We start from the raw sequence: 19669 nt of genomic DNA, 5'->3' as shown, positions 1-19669 counted from the left end.
ACAATAAAAAAAGTATAGGTCTATACAATAAAAAATACAGAAACACTAAAAAGAAAATAGATGCAAACATACAAAGAGATAGAACATGTTCATAAATCAGAAGTCTCACTATGAAGTTACCAATTCTTATCAAAATTCCAAAAAGCTTTTCTTAAAAAACTGATAAGTGGATATGAAAATATATCTGCAAATATAATAGATCTAGACTAGGAGACAGAACAGCTAGGAGACAGTATTACTCTGCCTGATTTCACAATCCAGAACAAGGCTATGATAGCAATGTTAATAATAGACATGTAGGCCAACAGGACACAACAGAGTCCAGAAGTAAACCACACTTCAGCCAACTAAAAGTTGCCCCAGCAATTTCACGAAGAAAGGGATCATGGTTTACCCAATGGTATTGAAACAACAGAATGTTCATGTTCATACAGTCGACACCTAAAGAAGGATTAACTGAAGAATCCACCTGTCTTGCTCTAAGAGTACAGAATGAGGTCACATGCCCAGATGAAGTCTTTCAAATCTGCCTGCCAGTGGACTTGTACTCTGGTTCAAGGCAGAGCTTAAAAGAACCACTTTCTGGAGCCAGTCAACATGCTACGTACGGGTTTGGGGTCTTCATTGCTTCAAGAATGTCATTAAAATCTGATTCTCCATGGAAACCTCACTGCTCACAAAACCTTGTCCTCAACAGAGATAGATACCAGATACTGTCTACACATGGTTGAAAAGCAGGAACCTGAGAGGGGAGTTCAAGGGTTTCTACAGCCACTGCCATTCAAGAGGTAACAACTTACCTTGTAATCTCTCTGATGAAAGTAGATGGGAATGTTGGCCTTTAGGCAAGTCACACTGAAGGACAAGAGAGCCAATGACACTAGAATGAAGCCATCTTTTTCTTACCCAATTAAACTTATTATTTTTAGTTTATTAAACTAAAAATCTAAACCATGTGGTGACAATGGCATGTAATTTCAGCACTCTTGAGGCTGAGGCACAAGGAGCATTAGTCTAGGCTTCATGATGAATGAACCATTCTCAAACAAAGTATCTAGAGGAAAGGGAGTGTCTAAGGCCGAGGGACCAGCAACACAGAAGTTTCCAACCCGTCTGGAGTAATGAGGATTTCATCCTGACCTCTGCTGACCCCCTCTTCCACTCAATCCATCACCAAGTGTTTCCAACTTCAAAGCATTTTAAGTCTACTGTTCCCCATCTCCAGTCATTACATTAATAAAGCCACCATCATGTTACCAGCTGAATTCTACTTCTACATTCAGCCTCCTTACAATCTTGTGTGTGTGCATTCAAGTGCATATGCCACAGTACTCATGTCAGGTGAGAGGACAACCTCAGGTGCTGGCCTCAAATCTTCCTGTTTAAGGCAGTGTCTGTTTTTCTACTATGTGTATACCAGGCTAGATGGCCCATGACCTTCTAAGTATCTCTTGTCTCTGTGTCCTATCTCCTCATAGGAGCACTGGGATTACAGATGCTTGTGCTAACCATCCAGTTGTTACGTGGGTTTTGAGGGCTCAAAGCCAGGTCCTCACCAACTGAGCTATACCTTCCCAGTCCTATCCCATGTCCGCTCCCCCATCCCATCCGCAAACTGCCCTGTTATCCCCATCCCCCATGGCTCACAGTACTCTTTCTAAAGTACAGCTTAAAGCCAGATACTCCTGAGTCAGCCAGGCCTGATAGTGCACACCTGTAATCCTAATTACTCAAGGACGACAACAGGTTCCAGGCTTACAGGAGTTACAGAGTAAATTCAAAGCCAACTTGGGCAACTTATTGAAAGACAGCTTCCAAATAAAAATGAATGCTGGGATGTAGCCTAGAGTAGAACAGTTAGTTGCCTGACATTCATGAAGCCATAGGTTCAATCCCAAATCATATTTTCATTCTCTCTCTCTCTCTCTCTCTCTCTCTCTCTCTCTCTCTCTCACACACACACACACACACACACACACACTCTATTCTGTGCTGTACAATCTGTAGGGATACTTGCCCTGTTTCTTATGGCCTATGCTGTCTCAAACCATCAACTCTCTAGGGGCCAGCCCCAGCTAAACTTAGACAAGCACCTATTTGAATTATTCATTATATACTGATTAAATCACTCTCTTGGCTGTGGCACTGAGATCTGCAGTTTTCTTTACCTCCTCCATCTCGATGTTTCTGTAGGTCACCTGGGAAATTTGGGACGCTGGAAATGGCTCATAATTTATATACACAGTCCCTGATGGAATCACTTGATGGAATGCAACTTCCATGGTTGTGGACAGACAGGGATCAGACCCACTTCCTCTGACAAGATAAACCCTAAGCTCTAGCTCTCTAAAGTAACTTGGAGAAGCAATGAATTTAATAATTGTTTGTAGGATTTATTTTTTATTTCTCATTGCATGTATGTCTTAGGTATGCGTTTGAGTATGTGCACACATCAGTGCAGGTACCTTTGGAGGCCCCTAGAACTGAAGTTACAGGTAGTTGTGAGCCACCCAATATGGGTGCTGGGGAGTGGAGGCAGGTCCTCTGCACTTAAAGTTATAAGCTTTCAGCCACTGAGCCATCTCTTTAGGCCCAGGCAAATGGATTTCTGAAAGATACAGAAGAAGGTCAAACTCCAGCTTTAAAAAAGGGAAGGTGAAATCTCAGGCAGTTTGGAGGAGCATAGTGCAGCAAGGCAAACTTAAAGAGTAAACCAAGAAAGATATAAGTTATAACAGCCAGATCAGAAAAGGTAACACTATTCTTGGGCCTCCTTAGATCTGACAAGTAAAACCAGTAAAAGCTTTATATGACCAGGTCACTAGCTCTTCTGAAGCTTTGATTTTTTTTTCTTGTTTTTTTTTTTTTTTTCGAGACAGGGTTTCTCTGTGTAGTCCTGGCTGTCCTGGAACTCACTCTGTAGACCAGGCTGGCCTTGAACTCAGAAATCCACCTGCCTCTGCCTCCCAAGTGCTGGGATTAAAGGCTGTGCCACCACTGCCCGGCAGCCAGTCATTCTCTAAGGAGAAATGGCTTTTTGTCTCTGCTGACTTCTCTAGAGTTGGGTTTGACTTGCTTAAGCCTATTCTGCTTAAGCAAGCACCACATCACCGCCAGGCATGAAGCTTTGATTTTTATCAATTTCCACAGGGACCTCCTTCCTCAGGTGAATAGAGGCCCTCAAAGAGTGGTTCACAGAACCTGAGGGGGCCCTGAAACTCTTTCAGTGGTCGTGCTAGGTCACAGCTGTTTGTATGCCAGAAATAAAAGAGTATTTATTTGCCTTTTCCACTGGGCTGGTGCTGTAAGAAAGGCATTGATGAGGAAAGCCACTGGCACCCAGGCCCAACTTAAGACAATGGCAGCTTCCATTCTTCCACAGGATGTTTTAACTGGTCACACAGTGAAAGAATGTCTATTTCATTGCATAGCACAAATATATTTTACATTTTTACAAAAATTTTCTATGTGACAAAGTTAGAGGTAGGGTCTGAGGGTCTAGCTCTCTACATCACTTGCCCAGCAAGATGCAAACTCTAGTTTCAATCCCCAGCACCTGGGCAGATGAGGAAACGCCATGCAAGACATACCAGTGGAGCACAGTGGCTGAGCGTGTCATCCTAGCACTTCCAAAGTTGAGACAGACATAGTTCAAAGTTATTCTCAACCACAAGGTGAGTTCCAGGACAGCTTGGACTACAAGAGACCTAATCTCAAATGAACAAAACACTATGAAGCTCCACAAAAGACAAATGTCTCAAAGCAAAGAATTTGTGTGACTCAATTGTCACATTTTTCTGTGGAACACCTTGTTTACGTGAAAGAAAAAACTGACCTAAGTCCTTCAGACTTTTCTAACTGGCAGACATTTCTGGAAAATGAAACAAACCAAAGCCTGTCACTGTAAAACAGCTTACAGTACTTGTTGCCAATGAAAAAATTTGAACTTCTAAGAGAAAATCAGAATTTTGGCAAAACAGTATCTGTCACTCAAAGAGTGACTGAGTTTCTAGAAATAGTAATGCTGATACAAATATGACTTTTTATTTTACTTTCTAAAAAACTAACTTTCGCCGGGCAGTGGTGGCACAGCCTTTAATCCCAGCACTTGGGAGGCAGAGGCAGGTGGATTTCTGAGTTCAAGGCCAGCCTGGTCTACAGAGTGAGTTCCAGGACAGCCAGGACTATACAGAGAAACCCTGTCTCGAAAAACGAAAAAAAAACCTTTAACTTTCATTTGTCCAATTCTGAGTTTGTGGGAGTGTCACAATGTCACTGTGGAGGCCAGAGGATAAACTCTCATGATCCTTCTCTCCATCATGGGGGCTCCAAAGACTGAACTTGGGCCATGAGGCTTAGCAGCCAGGGCCTTTAGCTGATGGCCAGCTTGAGGTGTCTTCAGGCAAGGAAGTGTCTTCAGGCAATTAAGTACAGGTTGACCTCAAATTTATAGCCCTCTTGCCACAACCTCCCAATGCTGGGATTAATGCACCTAGTGGTACCATTGTGCACACTTTAAAATAGGATTTTTTAAAAAAATATTGTATAATAAAGCAATGATGGCATTTAGAAGAGCTGTATAACTCAATCAGTGCCTACCACATGATGTCATGGAGTCAGAAATACATACGAGCCTTCAGGTATGGTGGTGTACACCTGTGGTAATCCCACACTTATGAGACTGATGCAGGAAAACCTTAAAATTCTAGAAAAATCTGGGCTACCCAGTGAAACCTCAACTCTAAACAAGCAACTAACAAAGCTCTACCAGCCAAGCCAATCCTTTTATATGATACCACAGTACAATAGCTACAAACTCCTTGAGTGTTTTAGGCCCTCTTCTAACCATCTAAGGCTAAATTATTTTCTTTTTAATATTTCTCTTGTTTTATGTATATAAGTATTTTGTCTGCATGTATGTCTGTGCACAACAGGCTGCAATGCCCAAAGAGGCCAGAAAATCTATGAAGAGCAGTGAACTTGGTTTTCTGAACAGTCAGCATTCTTAACCACTCCAGCCCCTCAATCTTAACCCAAAAATGAACATATCAAAGAGTGAATGCAGAAATAAGCATGAAAATTCAGTTATCTTCACTTAATATACAGTAAAAACCACACCCAATTCTATTCTTCTCAAAAATATTTTCATTTAAAAACATATTTATATGAACCATAACATGGTTTTCCAAATGGAGTAACATTTCAGTTCCTATAATATGGTAAACTTGAGATAATACTTTTTACATTTAAAGAAAAAGTCAGTACTGTATAATATTGGAACAAGCCTGTAATCTCAGCACTGAAGAGGCAGAAACAGGTGTAACAGAGTAAAGGCAAGGCCTCTATTTTGTAGAGGGTTTTTTTTTTTTCTTGTATTTCTCAACCTCAATAAATGTCTTCCTTTAACTGGTTTTCTTTTTCTTTTTTTTTTTTTTTTAAACTTTATTTATTTTATTTATTTATTATAAGTACACTGTAGCTGTCTTCAGACACCCCACAAGAGGGCATCAGATCTCATTGCAGATGGTTGTGAGCCACCATGTGGTTGCTGGGATTTGAACTCATGACCTCTGGAAGAGCAGTCAGTGCTCTTAACCACTGAGCCATCTCACCAGCCCCTAACTGGTTTTCTTTTTGTGGCGCTTGAGACTTCTCTGCTGCTACCTGTTGTGCTTCAGATTTTTACTGCCTTTTAATTCTTTAGCTGGCAGAGAAAATGAACTGCATCATTTCTAAACTCTTTTTTTTTTTTTTTTTTGATTTTTTTGGTTTTTTTGAGACAGGGTTTCTCTGTGTAGCCCTGGCTGTCCTGGAACTCACTCTGTAGACCAGGCGGCCTTGAACTCAGAAATCCGCCTGCCTCTGCCTCCCAAGTGCTAGGATTAAAGGAGTGTGCCACCACTGCCCTCCCATTTCTAAACTCTTATGTCTATTACTTGACTCTAGTCTGAAACCTTTCCTGACCAACCTACCCATCACCCTTTCTTTACTCTTAAACACAAACCTGATGTTATTTTCCTGCTTTTTTATCTTTACATAGAATATACTAATCTCTTCCCCTAAGAATTTTTAAAATTGTGTTTTCCAAGCTGGACTAAGAAATGGCCAGGACTACATAGAGAGAATCTGTCTCAAAAACCAACCAAACAAAGATATCATAGCTGGAAGGTGGTAACACACAGCTTTAATCCCAGCATTTAGGAGGCAGAGGCAGAAGCAGGTGGATCTCTGACTGAGTTTGAGGTCTACAGAGGGAGTTCTAGGTCAGCCAGGGCTACACAGAGAAAACCTGTCTAGAAAAACAAAATAAAACAAAAAGGAAGGAAGGATGGATAAACGATCAAACTTACAAAAATACTTTTGCTCAACTTTACTTAAATTTTAAAATCCCGCCGGGCGGTGGTGGCGCACGCCTTTAATCCCAGCACTTGGGAGGCAGAGGCAGGCGGATTTCTGAGTGCAAGAGTTCGAGGCTAGCCTGGTCTACAGAGTGAGTTCCAGGACAGCCAGGACTACATAGAGAAACCCTGTCTCGAAAAAACAAAAACAAAAAAACAAAAAAAAAAAGTTTTAAAATCCCATGGTCCCACAAAAACCTTCCAGGCCTGGAACTATAGTTTGGTGGTAGTGATTGATTGTCTAGCATATATAACACAAATTCAATCCCTAGTACCTTAAAAAGATACAAAGGGCAGGCAGAGGTAGGTGGAGTTCAAGATCTACATAGTGAGTTCCACAACAGCAGGGCTACACAGAGAAACCCTGTTTCAAAAACAACGAAAGTCACTTGGAAGCTACAAGTCAGGAAATAGATTCATTTAAACTTAAAGTGAAGTCTTGGGCCCTAATAAATCCAGCTCGCAGAATGGCTCCCAACAAACACAACTAAGCTCTGCCCTCGTTTGAGGCCATGTTGTATCTTTTCTAAAGCTACTTTGTAACTTGAGTATCTTCCCACTTCTTCACTCCCAGAGAACATTTGATAACTTTCACGGCCAGGCTTAGAGTCCAATCAGTAAGTAGCTAGTAACATTCCCGACAACAAAGGAATAGTTTTTATGCAAATAATCTCAGTATTGCAACAACTCAAAGCATAGGATCAGATGGTACCTTCTTCTCAAAGGTTCCTCCAGATTACTGCTGATTGGCCAAATCAACAGCCGCTGAAATTGAGAGTTGGAATATCCAAAATGACTCCATAAAAGGAAGGGTTTCAAATGCTGATTAAAACATTTCCAAGACGTATTTTTCCAAACAAATCTCTATTAAGCGCTTCACTTCTATCACAGCATATACAACAGTATGGCAAGTGCTTTCTTGATTAAAAATCTCTCGTTCTGTAAATTCTCGAAAACACGTTTGTCTTGCTCACCAATGTACCTTCCCTAGGAACCTTACATAGTAGCTTCGCTCGTTACCTATTTGTCGATATTTATAAAAGCTGTAAGTGATTAAATGAAAAAATGGCTGAATAAATGAGTTAAATTAGGATCTCAGCTTCTAATATACTCTGGAATGTAGGAAAGTGTGTATGGATAACTCCAAGAGTGGGGTCTGGGAAAAGCAGGCCTTGAAAAGAGCCTGGATTTCAACCCAAGCCAGAATTTAAACCGCAGCGCGGCGGGAAAGAGAACACGCTGAAACCAGGACCGAGTAGGCTGTGGGGCTCGGGCCGCCCGAGGAGCAGCCAACGAAGTTCTCCCCGCGTGGAGGCTACCGAGGAGGACTCGGGAGAGGGCCCGGGAGGAGGCCGCGGCCTCAGTCTCACCGGAGAAAGGCGAGTTGGCTAACCGGAAGCAGGGCTGGGGGCCCGTGCCAAGGGCTGGGACCGAGGCACGCGGGAACCGCCGGCCGGGGTTGGACGCCAGCTCTGCGGCCACACTCACCTAGGATACCCTGCTTCACCTCGGCTGGACGCCGGCTCCGCGCCGCTTCCTCGCTGTGCCTGCTAGGCGAGCGGGCGACCTCAGGTGTCCCTAGCAACCAAGCTCCGCCACGCGACCCACGCTCTGCCGCTTTCTGCCCGGCACAGAGCGCGCCCCCAGCGGACGGACCTAAGGCCAGAAAGGGATGGGCGGGGGAGGGCCCGAGGCAAGCGCGCCGAATCCGAGCCCTTGTGCTGCCTAAAGAATGGGGGGGAGGGGGAGGGACTTAAGGGGGGGGGGAGAAGTGCAAGGAATTTGCGCACGCGCAAACTTGTCGACACGGTGGAACTCTGCGAGCGGAATTCTGGGAACTGTAGTCCTTCAAGTAAAGGCTCCGTTCTGGGAATCCACGATTCATTCTACCTAACCACTACGGACTCTGACCATGCCGCGCCCAGACTCTATTAAAGAATTCCCACTAAAATTCCATGAGTTTGAGACAGGTAGGAGGAGATGGCTCAAGGCACTTTAACTCTCTCCCACTCACCTTACCCTAAATCCAACCACGGAGCGGAACGAGACAAAGAGAGACATAACTACAACAACCACCTTTATGGGCTTCGAGTGAGAACTTTACGAAAGTGTGAGTCCTTTCATTCTCTGTCCACGCAAAATAGATCCGCCTGTTTCAGATGACACTGACTCTATTGAATTTAGAGAACTATAAAGATAGCTGGATGGCAAAACGATAAAACTAACTCGATGAGGCATGGGCACCGGTTACACACTCCTTTAATCCCACCAATCGTTAGGCTGAGGCAGGTGGATCCCTGAGTATAACAGCAGCCTGGTCTACAGAGTAAGTTCAGGCCAGCTAGGGCTACACAGAGAAAAACTAGTCTGAGGAAAACAATTTGAACCATAGCAAAATACTTAGGGAACAGTCAGTGACGGATGTTGAACTATGAAAGAATTACCTTTCAATTTTAGATCAGGAAATCTAAGGCAATTGTCTAATTTATCTCCTGACGAGATTTGGATTACACAGAAGTATTTATGAAGTATGACTTATTAACAAAAACAAATTTTAACAGAATTTAAAAGCTGGCTCTAACTTCAGTATACAGGATATAAAGGAAAACATTTGACTAATGCTATAGAATCAGATAAATTATGAATTTGAGCCAATATATAGTATAAATGAACTTTCTTAGACAAAATGGGAGAGCCGGAGCTGAAGAAAAAACTATATGGTTAAGAGCACACTGCTCTTCCAAAGTACCTGAGTTCCATTCCAAGAACCCATGTGTGGTGTAGCACACAACTGCTATATCCCCAGGGATCTAACACTCTCCTCTGATGGCTGAGGGCACCTGCAGTCTCTTGGACATAACCACCTGCCACACACACAAATACACACACACACACTTTTTTTTTAAAAGAGAGAAATGTTTTAGGTGGTAAGATGTAGGAGGTCACTAGACGGCTCAGCAGGTAAAGGTGCTTACCACCAATCCTGAAGACCTAAGTTCCATCCTCAGGACTCACCTGGTAGAAAGAGAAGAAACTTCACAAAGTTGTCATCTGACCTCCATGGCTGACATATTTGTAGTAACTTCTTATGAAAGCCACAGGAAATTAAACCAAGAATTTTGATGTTTTCAGGAAATATTATTTTCTGGGAACCACAGAAGGTCTGAAGGTGTAAGTGACATAATACTAGAGGTTTGCTGTTTTAAAATATTGCAGGAATGGTAGGGAGTGACTCAGTACATAGAGTCTGTTGAACAAGTATGAAAAACTAAGTTCCGGCTGGGTTTGGTGGCACATTCCTTTAATCCCAGCACTTGGGAGGCAGATCTCTGGAGTTGATCTCTGGGAGTTTCAGGCAACCCTGGTCTACACAGTGAGTTTCAGGACAGTCAAGGGTTACAGAGAGACTCTGTCTCAACTCTCCTCCCAGGGGGCGGGGTGGGGGGACACAAACACTAAGTTCATATCTCCAGCACCCACATAAAAAGCTGGACACAATTTTACAGGCCTCTTGCAAGATATTTGATCACACTGTGAACCCTAAGATTGTGTTATTTACTGGAAATACCTGTTTTTAGTTGAGGTGTGGCTCAGCCCTTGCACATGCCTTTAATTCCTCTGGCAGGAATACCTACATGCCCATAGTTCACACATTTAATCCCAAATAATAAAGGTACAGTTAGTTTGTAGGAGGAAGTACCCATGTCTGTGATGTCTAATTGAGAGGCAGATAAAATGATGAATCAGGAAAAATTTGACTGAATAGGGTATGCCCAACTCTCGAAAGGAGAATAAAAGGAAGCTACTTAAGGGAGCAGTGCAGAAAAAAGAAAAGAGAGGAGAGAGGCAGTTTTACTGGACAATGATAGACAGGTTTTAAAAAGAACAAACTAGACACAGGTGGAGATTAGAATGAGGCAGAAAATGAGGAGTTTGAAGATTAAAGCAGATAGAGTTAGTTTGAGGCCAAACAGAGCAAAAAGTCAGAGGCTGAGAAGAGCCAGACTGAATCAGTCAGCTTGGAGAGGAGTTTTGAGCCAGAACAGCTGAGTTGACCAGCCAGCCAGAGATCAGAAAGAACTAGAAAGAGTGAGCTTATTCAGCAGTAAGTCTCAGAGGCTGAAACATTCTAGGCCTAGATTAGGTTGTACAGAGGCTAGAAGCTTTCAGGACTAGGCCTAGGTTAGCAGACTGAGGCAATAACCCTTGAAGACTACAATTTTTACAGGAGAGTAAAAGATACTTTTCACAGGCCTGTAATCCCAGTGCTTGGAAGGCAGAGAGAGAGAGAGAGAGAGAGAGAGAGAGAGAGAGAGAGAGAGAGACAGGAGGATCCCTTCAATTTGCTGCCAGTCCATCCAGCTTATTGGTAGACTCTAGGTTCAGTAACAGACCCTATCTCAAAAATGAAGATTCAAAGTGATTGAGGAAACTACTCCACACTCTGTGCAAAATAAACATGAACATGCATAAAAATGAAAATAACCAAATAAAGTACTATAGGAAAGTCAAGGGATCTATAGCTCAGTAGTAGAAAGTTTGCCTACAGAGTATGCATAAGGTCATGGATTCAGTCTCCATCACAAAAACAAACAAGCAGCTGGTCATTGTGGCATACACTTCTAATCCCAGCACTACAGAGGCCAGCCTGGTCTAAATAGAGAATTCCAGGTCATCTAGAACTACATTGTGAGTCTCTGCTTCAATACATACATACATACATACATACATACATACATACATACATACCATAAATACATACAGCAAGAAACCCCACTACCTAGAGAAAACACACCTTAGTAATAAGGAACACAATTATCATCTAGGTTATAGTTTCTAATACACTTTCCATGAAGGGGAACCAAGCCTCTTTGGAGAAGAGAATGACTCTAGGCTCCAGCAGAAAATATATGAGCTTGAAATCTCTTGTCATCAGAGAAAGAAGCCTTGCATACGGCCACACGCACATATGGTTTCCACAATCGTAGGAAGAAGTATGTCCCTGGAGTTCATTGAAAGAGCTCCCAACAGACAAAGCTGAAACAAATTAAGGAGTGTACCCTTCCCCTGGCCTTGAGCAGGCCTGAGAGACCTTGTTTACCACAACAGACCAAGTGATAGGATCTAGGTGGAGTTACCCACCTTGCCTGCACAGAACTTAAAAGAAGAACTGCCTCTGGGCTTGCCTTGAAATATCTCCGGCCATGACCCTTGACCAAGAACGGATTATCCCACCCATCTATCCCAGCTGAAACTAGGAAGGGTTCGGACGGGGTCTTTCCCTTTAAGTTGAGAAGCTGAACGTTAAAACATTGAGCCTTGATCAGAGAACTTTGTCTTGGCTTCATCTCTTTTCACCCTCCGTCCTCCTTTGGTTCCCAGCCCCCTTTCAGGTGAACCTGGTTGATTCGTGGCCGCAGGCGGTTACAAAGGAGCAAAATAAAGCGATACTACTTCCTAACCCAAGTAGCTTTATTTGGTACCATAACAGAAAGGACAAATCTATAGAGAAGAAATCTATATATGTAGACACTCTATCCTGAGGAAGAGAGGGGCAAAAAAGTTGTTTTATAGTGGAAAAACCTGACAAACAGAGTAAGATGTGAGATTGTCTATAATACCAGCACAAGGCTGGGAGGCTAAGGTGGAAAGATTGTCTGAGGCCAGCTTGGGATACATGGTGAGTTCCATGCAGACTATGTCTTTTTTTTTTTTAAGATTTATTTCATGTATGACAGTGTACACTGTCGCTGTTCTCAGACACACCAGAAGAGGGCATCAGATCCCATTACAGATGGTTGTGAGCCACCATGTGGTTGCTGGGAGTTGAACTCAGGACCTCTGGAAGAGCAGTCAGTGCTCTTAACCACTGAGCCATCTCTCCAGCCCAGACTATGTCTTAAAATAAAATCACACCACATACTTCAACTGGTTGATCAAGGTCAGCATCAAGACATGAATCATGTTAATAGAATGTACTTTGAGCTGGTGTGGTGACACACATCTTTAATTCCATCGTTTAGGAGGCAGAGACAGGCAGCTCTCTGGGAGTTCAAGGCCTGGTCTACAGAGTGAATTCTAGGATAGCCAGGGTTGTACATAGAAGCCCTGTCTTGAACCACACCCCCACCTTCAAAATAAAGAAAAAAAAAGAAGCAAAGAAAGAAAACAAGCAAAAGAAAATGTACTTTGGATATTGGTGTGATAAAAACATTATACTATAAATTGAGCATTCTGTGTTTGCTGTCATATGTGGCACTGGCTTCTGGTTTGTATGTTAGACTTCGGCGCGCAGCTTGGAACAGGCAACACCAGACCAAACGGGAGGGGGTTTATTCAGGAGATAGGGAAGAGGAGAGAGAGAGCAGAGAGGTAGAGGAGTAGAGGCCAGCCATGACCACATGGAGAGAGGGGGAAAGGAAGGGAGGAAGGGCGAGGAGAAGCTAGAGGCAAGAGAGTAAGAGTAAGAAAGAGAGGAGGAGGCAAGCAGCCCCTTTTATAGTGGGCACGCCTACCTGGCTGTTGCCAGGTAACTGTGGGAAGGAGCATACCTGGGTGTTATCAGATAACTGTGGAGGTGGAGTTTAGACAGAATACTAACATTGTATATGTGTATATTTAGGTGGGAGTGACAATAAGCTTAGGTAATGATCAGAAACTGGTGTGTTGGCTAAACTTGGTTATCAACTTGACTGGAATCAGGAAACAAGAACCAGGAAACATAAACCAGAAGTCCCTGTGCAGTCCCATGAGGGACTTTCTTGATCAGATTACTTGAAACATAAAGACCCTCCTGAGCTGGGCAGTGGTGGCACACACCTTTAATCCAAGCACTTGGGAGGCAGAGGCAGGCAGATTTCTGAGTTCGAGGCCAGCCTGGTCTACAGAGTGAGTTCCAGGACAGCCAGGGCTACACAGAGAAACCCTGTCTCAAAAAACCAAAAAAAAAAAAAAAAAAAAAAAGACCCTCTTGAATGTGGGCAGCTCAGATAAAAGGCCAAGGATAAAAGAAACTTTCCTCTTTTACTGCTTTTCCTTGCTCTTCCTGGAAAGTTCCATCCATCCTGATACTACACTCTCTTACTAATATTAAAACTAGCTTCTTCAGGCTTCCAACGTAGACTCTCCAGGAATCTTCTATGTCACTGTCCACTCTGACCCGCGGAAAGAAATGGCGACACACGGAGTTCTTCTTCCCAACGCAGTTTATTCAGGAACCCTTACATTCTTCAAAAAAACCCCAGCCTCTCCTCCACCACCCTTAAATCCCTCTGCCTTCTCCAATCAGAGCCTGCCACGTCGGTGCATGTGATAGGACAGTGGGTATGGCAAGATCTGACATTGCCCTACGTAGCAGATGGCCTGATTATGCATAGCAGTGAGCCTGCACAATATTGCCTGTGGGCGTGGCTTCTTCAGGGGCGTATGAGGAAGTCAGGTGTTAGCTTCAGGTGCCACTTTGGAATGGCCGCCACACCCGCTTCCTACAATTCCCCCTTTTATTTAATCTTGGCAGAGAGAATGCATGTCTTAGGTTGCCCCTTTCGACAATGCTCCTTACCCATCATCGGGAGTCAAACAGCTCTGGTTTGGTCCCTGTCTTAGGTTGGTAACCCATCCAAGGAGTCTTACCCGTCTCTGACTACTTCTCTAGCATGCCAAGCCACACTTGAGGAGATAGTCCCATCTCCACGGCTACAAACGCCTGCACTATCAAGGCCCGTTCTCTGCTGTGTTGCTTTCTCCTTTTGCACATACACCAACAGGCAAGGCCATTGATCAGTAATAGGCACAGGGCTAAAACTCCCAAACCCACCCATTCCTTAAGGTGGGACATTGCTTGATGTATCCATTCAGTCAGTCCGGAGGCCAGGGAGACATCCACTCTAATTGAATTAATATGAACAATCGACTTGAGAAGTTCTCTCATCTTCTTATCCAATTCCACAGACCAATTTCCTGAAAGATACTTGGAAATTTCCTTAGAAAGATTAGCAGCATGACTTACATTTTGATATGAAATAGAAGTAACACACAAGCCAGAATATTTCCATTGGCAACCTAATTGGGCCATCTCTATGTCAAAACCCTCCTAGGCCCAAATAATGTCATAGCTGAAGGAGCTTCCACAGGCCAAGGAACATAACGAGGCATTCAGGCAACCATAGCAAAGGAAAATATAGAAATATTCCAACATACAGCATAAAAGCAAGTACTATTATCACAACTCAAAAAACTACCATTATAACTACCATTATACACAAAAAACACAAAGCGGGGCCATATGCATACCGGCGTGGGTAAAAAGGAAACATCTTGTCCTGGGCTTAATAACTTTAGGTTGCAATATATGGAGAAAAGATAAAAGCATTCTTCACAGCCCAAGTGACTCACTCATCTTATCTATAGGATCTCAAGATCTACGTGCCGAACTTCAGGATTTCATTTCTTTAACTCTTTCTCAAGCCTGTCTACTTCATCTCCTAGAGTATCAATAATGTTTTCTCCATGTTTAAGCGTAAAGGCTTCTAATTGTTCAGGAGTTTTCACTTCTTGAATTTCCTGCATCATTTGGTCAAAATCTTGCTTTTCCAAATATGATCTTGTAACAACTCGTTCATCTAAATCAACTTCTGCCTTAAACCTGACTTTGCCTAATCTCAGGTCTGTGGCTTTGACATTATGGATTGCCCTTATTGATGGGTTGCTCTCCAGGAGTGTACTCGGATCACGACTTTCTATGACATACTTGTAAAATGATGTGCCCTTGGCCTGGGTGCTCCTGCGAAGTTCATTTATGACAACAAGAAGTGTCGCTCCTTCAAACACCAAAGATCCTGCTAAAATACAATATGCCCATAGAAGGGATTCCATTGGTTGAGGATGAAGCAATCCCATGACTCCATGATACCAAGAGAGTCCTGCGCCCATCATGAAAATACCAATACCACTAATCAATGAAGAAATATAGCGCATATTTGAAAAGCCATAGGGGTGAGAAGAATCTGGTGTCTGAACAGACTTGCTGATGTCTAGTGCTAGCAAACTCTGGTTACAAGTATCAGATAATGAGTATATAGCTTCTGAGAACATACTTGCTGAACCCGTATAAATCCAGGCAAGAAATTTAAAGAAGCAGTTTAAGCCATTAATGCAAATAGCAACCATCACCACTTTTCCTGGTTCCTTAAGAAACATTTGGAAACATTGAGCTCTAAGCTCCTTCCAAGCTTCTGGGCGCAACTTTGTAACAGCCATTTGTTTTGTAACGGCCATCAGGTTCTGTTCCTTTGTAAAAACCAGGGCCGGTTCTGCTGCTCCAGTTTGCAGGTCAGGGTCTAGCAAGAAAGAGAAACTGGGATGGAGGAAGGGGAAGAAAAAAGAGGCGAGAGACACAGAAGATAGATACAAGACAGAGTCTGGTGGAGTCTCTTCAAGTCTCTTCTTTATTCTCCTCACTCTCCTCACTTCTCCTCACTCTTTCACTCTTATACTCCTCACCTTCCTCTTCAGAACTATCTCCATTTTCAGACTTTTGAGATCACTCTTCTTTTAACTGCTCTAGTGTATTGCTACCCTTTTCTAGCTCCTTGATGTGACTTGTCCCAACACTGGGAACCTTATAGTCTCTGAACCGAGAACTTTCCCTTGTCCCACTTACCTGGGAACTTTCTCTTGTCCCACTTACCTGGGAACTTTCCAGCTACCTGCCCTGACTGCGATGAGTTCTGAAGTCCCCATTCGGGCCACCACTTGTCGCTGCCCACTCCGACCCGCAGAATGAAACGGCAACATATGGAGTTCTTCTTCCCAACATAGTTTATTCAGGAACCCTTACATTCTTCAAAAAGCCCCCGAGCCTCTCCTCCACCGCCCTTAAATCCCTCTGCCTTCTCCAATCAGATCCTGCCACGTCGGTGCATGTGATAGGACAGTGGGTATGGCAAGATCTGACATTGCCCTACGTAGCAGATGGCCTGATTATGCATAGCAGTGAGCCTGCACAATATTGCCTGTGGGCGTGGCTTCTTCAGGGGCGTATGAGGAAGTCAGGTGTTAGCTTCAGGCGCCACTTTGGAATGGCCGCCACACCTGCTTCCTACACTTCTAGATCTTTACACCAGATTGGAACTGCTGAGACATCCTACCTCATGACTGAAGAACTACAGAATCTCAATGTGAAGAGCTTTTGGGGCTGCTTGGCAGAAATCTGACATTGGCCAAGGACAAGGAAGTAAGTTCAGGAAGGAGTCTAATTTTAGGCTAAAACAGAGAAGTTCAGTCAGGAATCTAAGTCTTAGGCTAGAACAAAGTAGTAGGCCTCAGGCTTGAATATTGACTGTGGGCTAGGACAGGCTCAGATACTTTGTCATCTTGATGAGCCCTTAGAAACAGCGATCATGAGAGTGATCATGGGGTGGTCGCAGGACTCTGTATATTGCCTTGTTTGCTCCTTGATTGTTTGTTTCTATTGCATTGTTGGTTCCTCAACCTAGAACTAAAATACTTGATTGTAATTAAAAGGGCTTAAAAGTTGAATTAAACAAACCTGCCTTCAGCCTCAGAACTGGCTGGGGTCATGCTATAATTTTGTCTAATCATCTCTTTTCTTTTAATCCTCACTCCTGCGCTGGAGAACCTGTTGACTGACTGAGCAGGCTTGGTCATCTCAAGTTCTCTCTTGTGAGGCAGCCATTGTTGGACTACCCAGACCATATTTATGAGCCAATGTAGAAGTCCTTTCTGATGCATGCATTCATCCTATCAGTTTTATTCCTTTAGAGCAGTGGTTCTCAAACTTCCTATGGCTTCAATACAGTTCTTTGAGTTGTGGTGACCCACAACAATAAAATTATTTTCTTTGCCACTTCATAATTGTAATTTTGCTACTGTTATGAATCATAATGTAAATAGCTGATGTGCAGGATATCTAATATGCACCCTCTCTAAAAAGGTCAGTTTGACCCTAAAAGGGTCGAGACCTACAAGTTGAGAACTACTGCTTTAGCGACTGCTGACTACTCCAGGAACCACAAAAAAGCAAGGTTTAAGGAGAAGAGTAATGGCACACATGAGCCATGAAAGCAGAAAGACAACTATGGGGATGGAAGGCTGTGGAGGGGGTGGCATGGGAGAGAGGACAGGAAAGAGATCAACCAGAACAAAGTATCTATGAAAATGCCAGAGTGAAACCTGCTGTTCTGTATGATAATTAAATGTGCAAATTCAGCCAGGAATGAAGGCACACACCTGCTCAAGAGACCAAGGCTAGAAGATGCTTGATTCCAGGAGCTTAAGCCCCATAGTAAAAATAGTAATATTTCTTTTTAAGTGTTTCTCCATTATTTGAGATTTCTCTTTTGATAATTCTATTTAGATCTGTACCCAATTTTTTTCAGTTAAATTACTTAGTTTGTTGATGTGTGTAGTTTCTTGAGTTCTTTATATGTTTTGGATATCAGACCTCTATCAGCTATGGAGTTGGTAGACATCTTTTCCCATTCTCTGAACTGCTGTTTGGTCCTCCTGACAGTGTCCTGTGCCTTATAAAAGCTTCTCAGTTTCATGACATTCCATTCATTAATTGCTGATCTTATTGCCTGTGCTATTGGTGTTCTGCTGAGGAGTTGAAATCGGAGATAGTAACACCTCCAGATATTCTTTTTTGTATAATATTGTTTTATCTATCCTGTGAAATGCTCAAAATTCTTAACCACCAGGGAAATGCAAATCAAAACAACTTTGTGATTCCATCTTACACCTGTCAGAATGGCTAAGATCAAAAATACAAGTGATAGCTCATGCTGGTGAGGATATGGAGCAAGGGGAACTTTCCTCCACTGCTGGTGGGAGTGCAAACATGTACAGCCATTTTGGAAATCAATATGACAGTTTCTCACAAAATTAGGAATCAATCTACCTCAAGACTCAGCCATACAACTCCTGGGCATATACCCAAAGGATGCTTCATCTTACCACAAGGACACTTGCTCAATTGTGTTCATAGTAGCTTTATTCGTTTTTGTTTTTGTTTTTTTTTTTTTTTTGGTTTTTCGAGACAGGGTTTCTCTGTGTAGCCCTGGCTGTCCTGGAACTCACTCTGTAGACCAGGCTGGCCTCGAACTCAGAAATCCACCTGCCTCTGCCTCCCAAGTGCTGGGATTAAAGGCGTGTGCCACCACTGTCCAGCCTTTTTTTGGTTTTTCAAAACAAGGTTTTTCTCTGTGCAGCCCTGGCTGTCCTGGAACTCACTCTGTAGATCTGGCTGGCCTCGAACTCAGAAATCTGCCTGCCTTCCAAGTGCTGGGATTAAAGGCGTGCGCCACCACTGCCCAGCAGCTTTATTCATAATAGCTAGAAACTGGAAACAATGCAGATGTCTCTCAACTGAAGAATAGATTTTTAAAAATGTGTAATTTAAACAATTAAGTGTTACTCAGCTGTTTAAAAAAAATGACATCATGAATTTTGCTGGCAAATGGATGGAACTATAAAAAAATCATCTTGAGTGAGGTAACACAGAATCAGAAAGACAAATATGGTGTGTATTCACTTATAATTAAATATTAACTGTAAAGTAAAGGAAAAGTATGCCACAGTCCACAGACCCAGAATAGCTAGGTAACAAGGAAGGTTTAAAGAGGGACACAAGGATCTCCCTGAGAATGGGAAATAGAATAGGTTTTCATATATGTTCTCTTGAAGAAGATTGGGGTGGGGAGCTGACAATCCTTTTATGTTAGAGAAGATTGCAGAGTTGGCTAAGCATTTAGAGAGTTTGTCAATAGAGTTAGAAGTAAACAACAGGGTCCAGGCTTTATGTCTGAAACCAGGAATATATCACAGGATGAAAAGGGTGAGAAAATAGGCTGAAAGGTAAACTGCCACCTCGCCCTGCTCTTTCACTGATGAGCAAGAAATGGTGAAGGTAAAACTTTATAGTGTTCAGCCGAGTATACCACCAGAAGATTTGCTACGTAGGCACCTTCAACCTGCCCAGTCTTTGTGTAGCATATGCCTGCTAATGATGGTGGTCCTGCCTATAATGAATTGACCTAGCGTCCAATAGAAATGCTAGATCTAAAGGATTTTAAAGAGGCTATGGTATTGTATGGCTTGCACTTTCCATTTGTTAAAGAAATGTTAAATACTTGGGCTACCTAGAATAGGGTTATCCCCCAAGATTGGAAGGGACTGGTGTCAGATATTCTAGAGGCTGGAAAACAATTACAATGGTTATCATGGTGGAGGCACAAAGCCACAAAAATAGA

At 42.9% G+C, this 19669-nt stretch overlaps 1 protein-coding gene across 2 annotated transcripts in view; it reads right to left on the bottom strand.

The window, feature by feature from the left end:
* Ttll4 (tubulin tyrosine ligase like 4) overlaps positions 1–7994 on the bottom strand; it is a 39495-nt gene extending 31501 nt beyond the window's left edge. Inside the window, exon 1 of one of the 2 annotated variants that reach the window (XM_028760649.1) lies at positions 7887–7994. The gene's annotated coding sequence lies outside the window, so the exon portion shown is untranslated. The remainder of the gene's footprint in view (positions 1–7886) is intronic. The other variant, XM_028760650.1, reaches the window with a different exon arrangement.
* Positions 7995–19669: the final 11675 nt, after the last annotated feature.

This window comes from Grammomys surdaster, unplaced genomic scaffold, assembly GCF_004785775.1.
Source record: "Grammomys surdaster isolate TR1022 unplaced genomic scaffold, NIH_TR_1.0 126546, whole genome shotgun sequence".
Taxonomy (NCBI): Eukaryota; Metazoa; Chordata; class Mammalia; order Rodentia; family Muridae; genus Grammomys; species Grammomys surdaster.
Note: the sequence above shows the minus strand (reverse complement) of the source record. Positions and strands in the feature narration are given on the sequence as shown.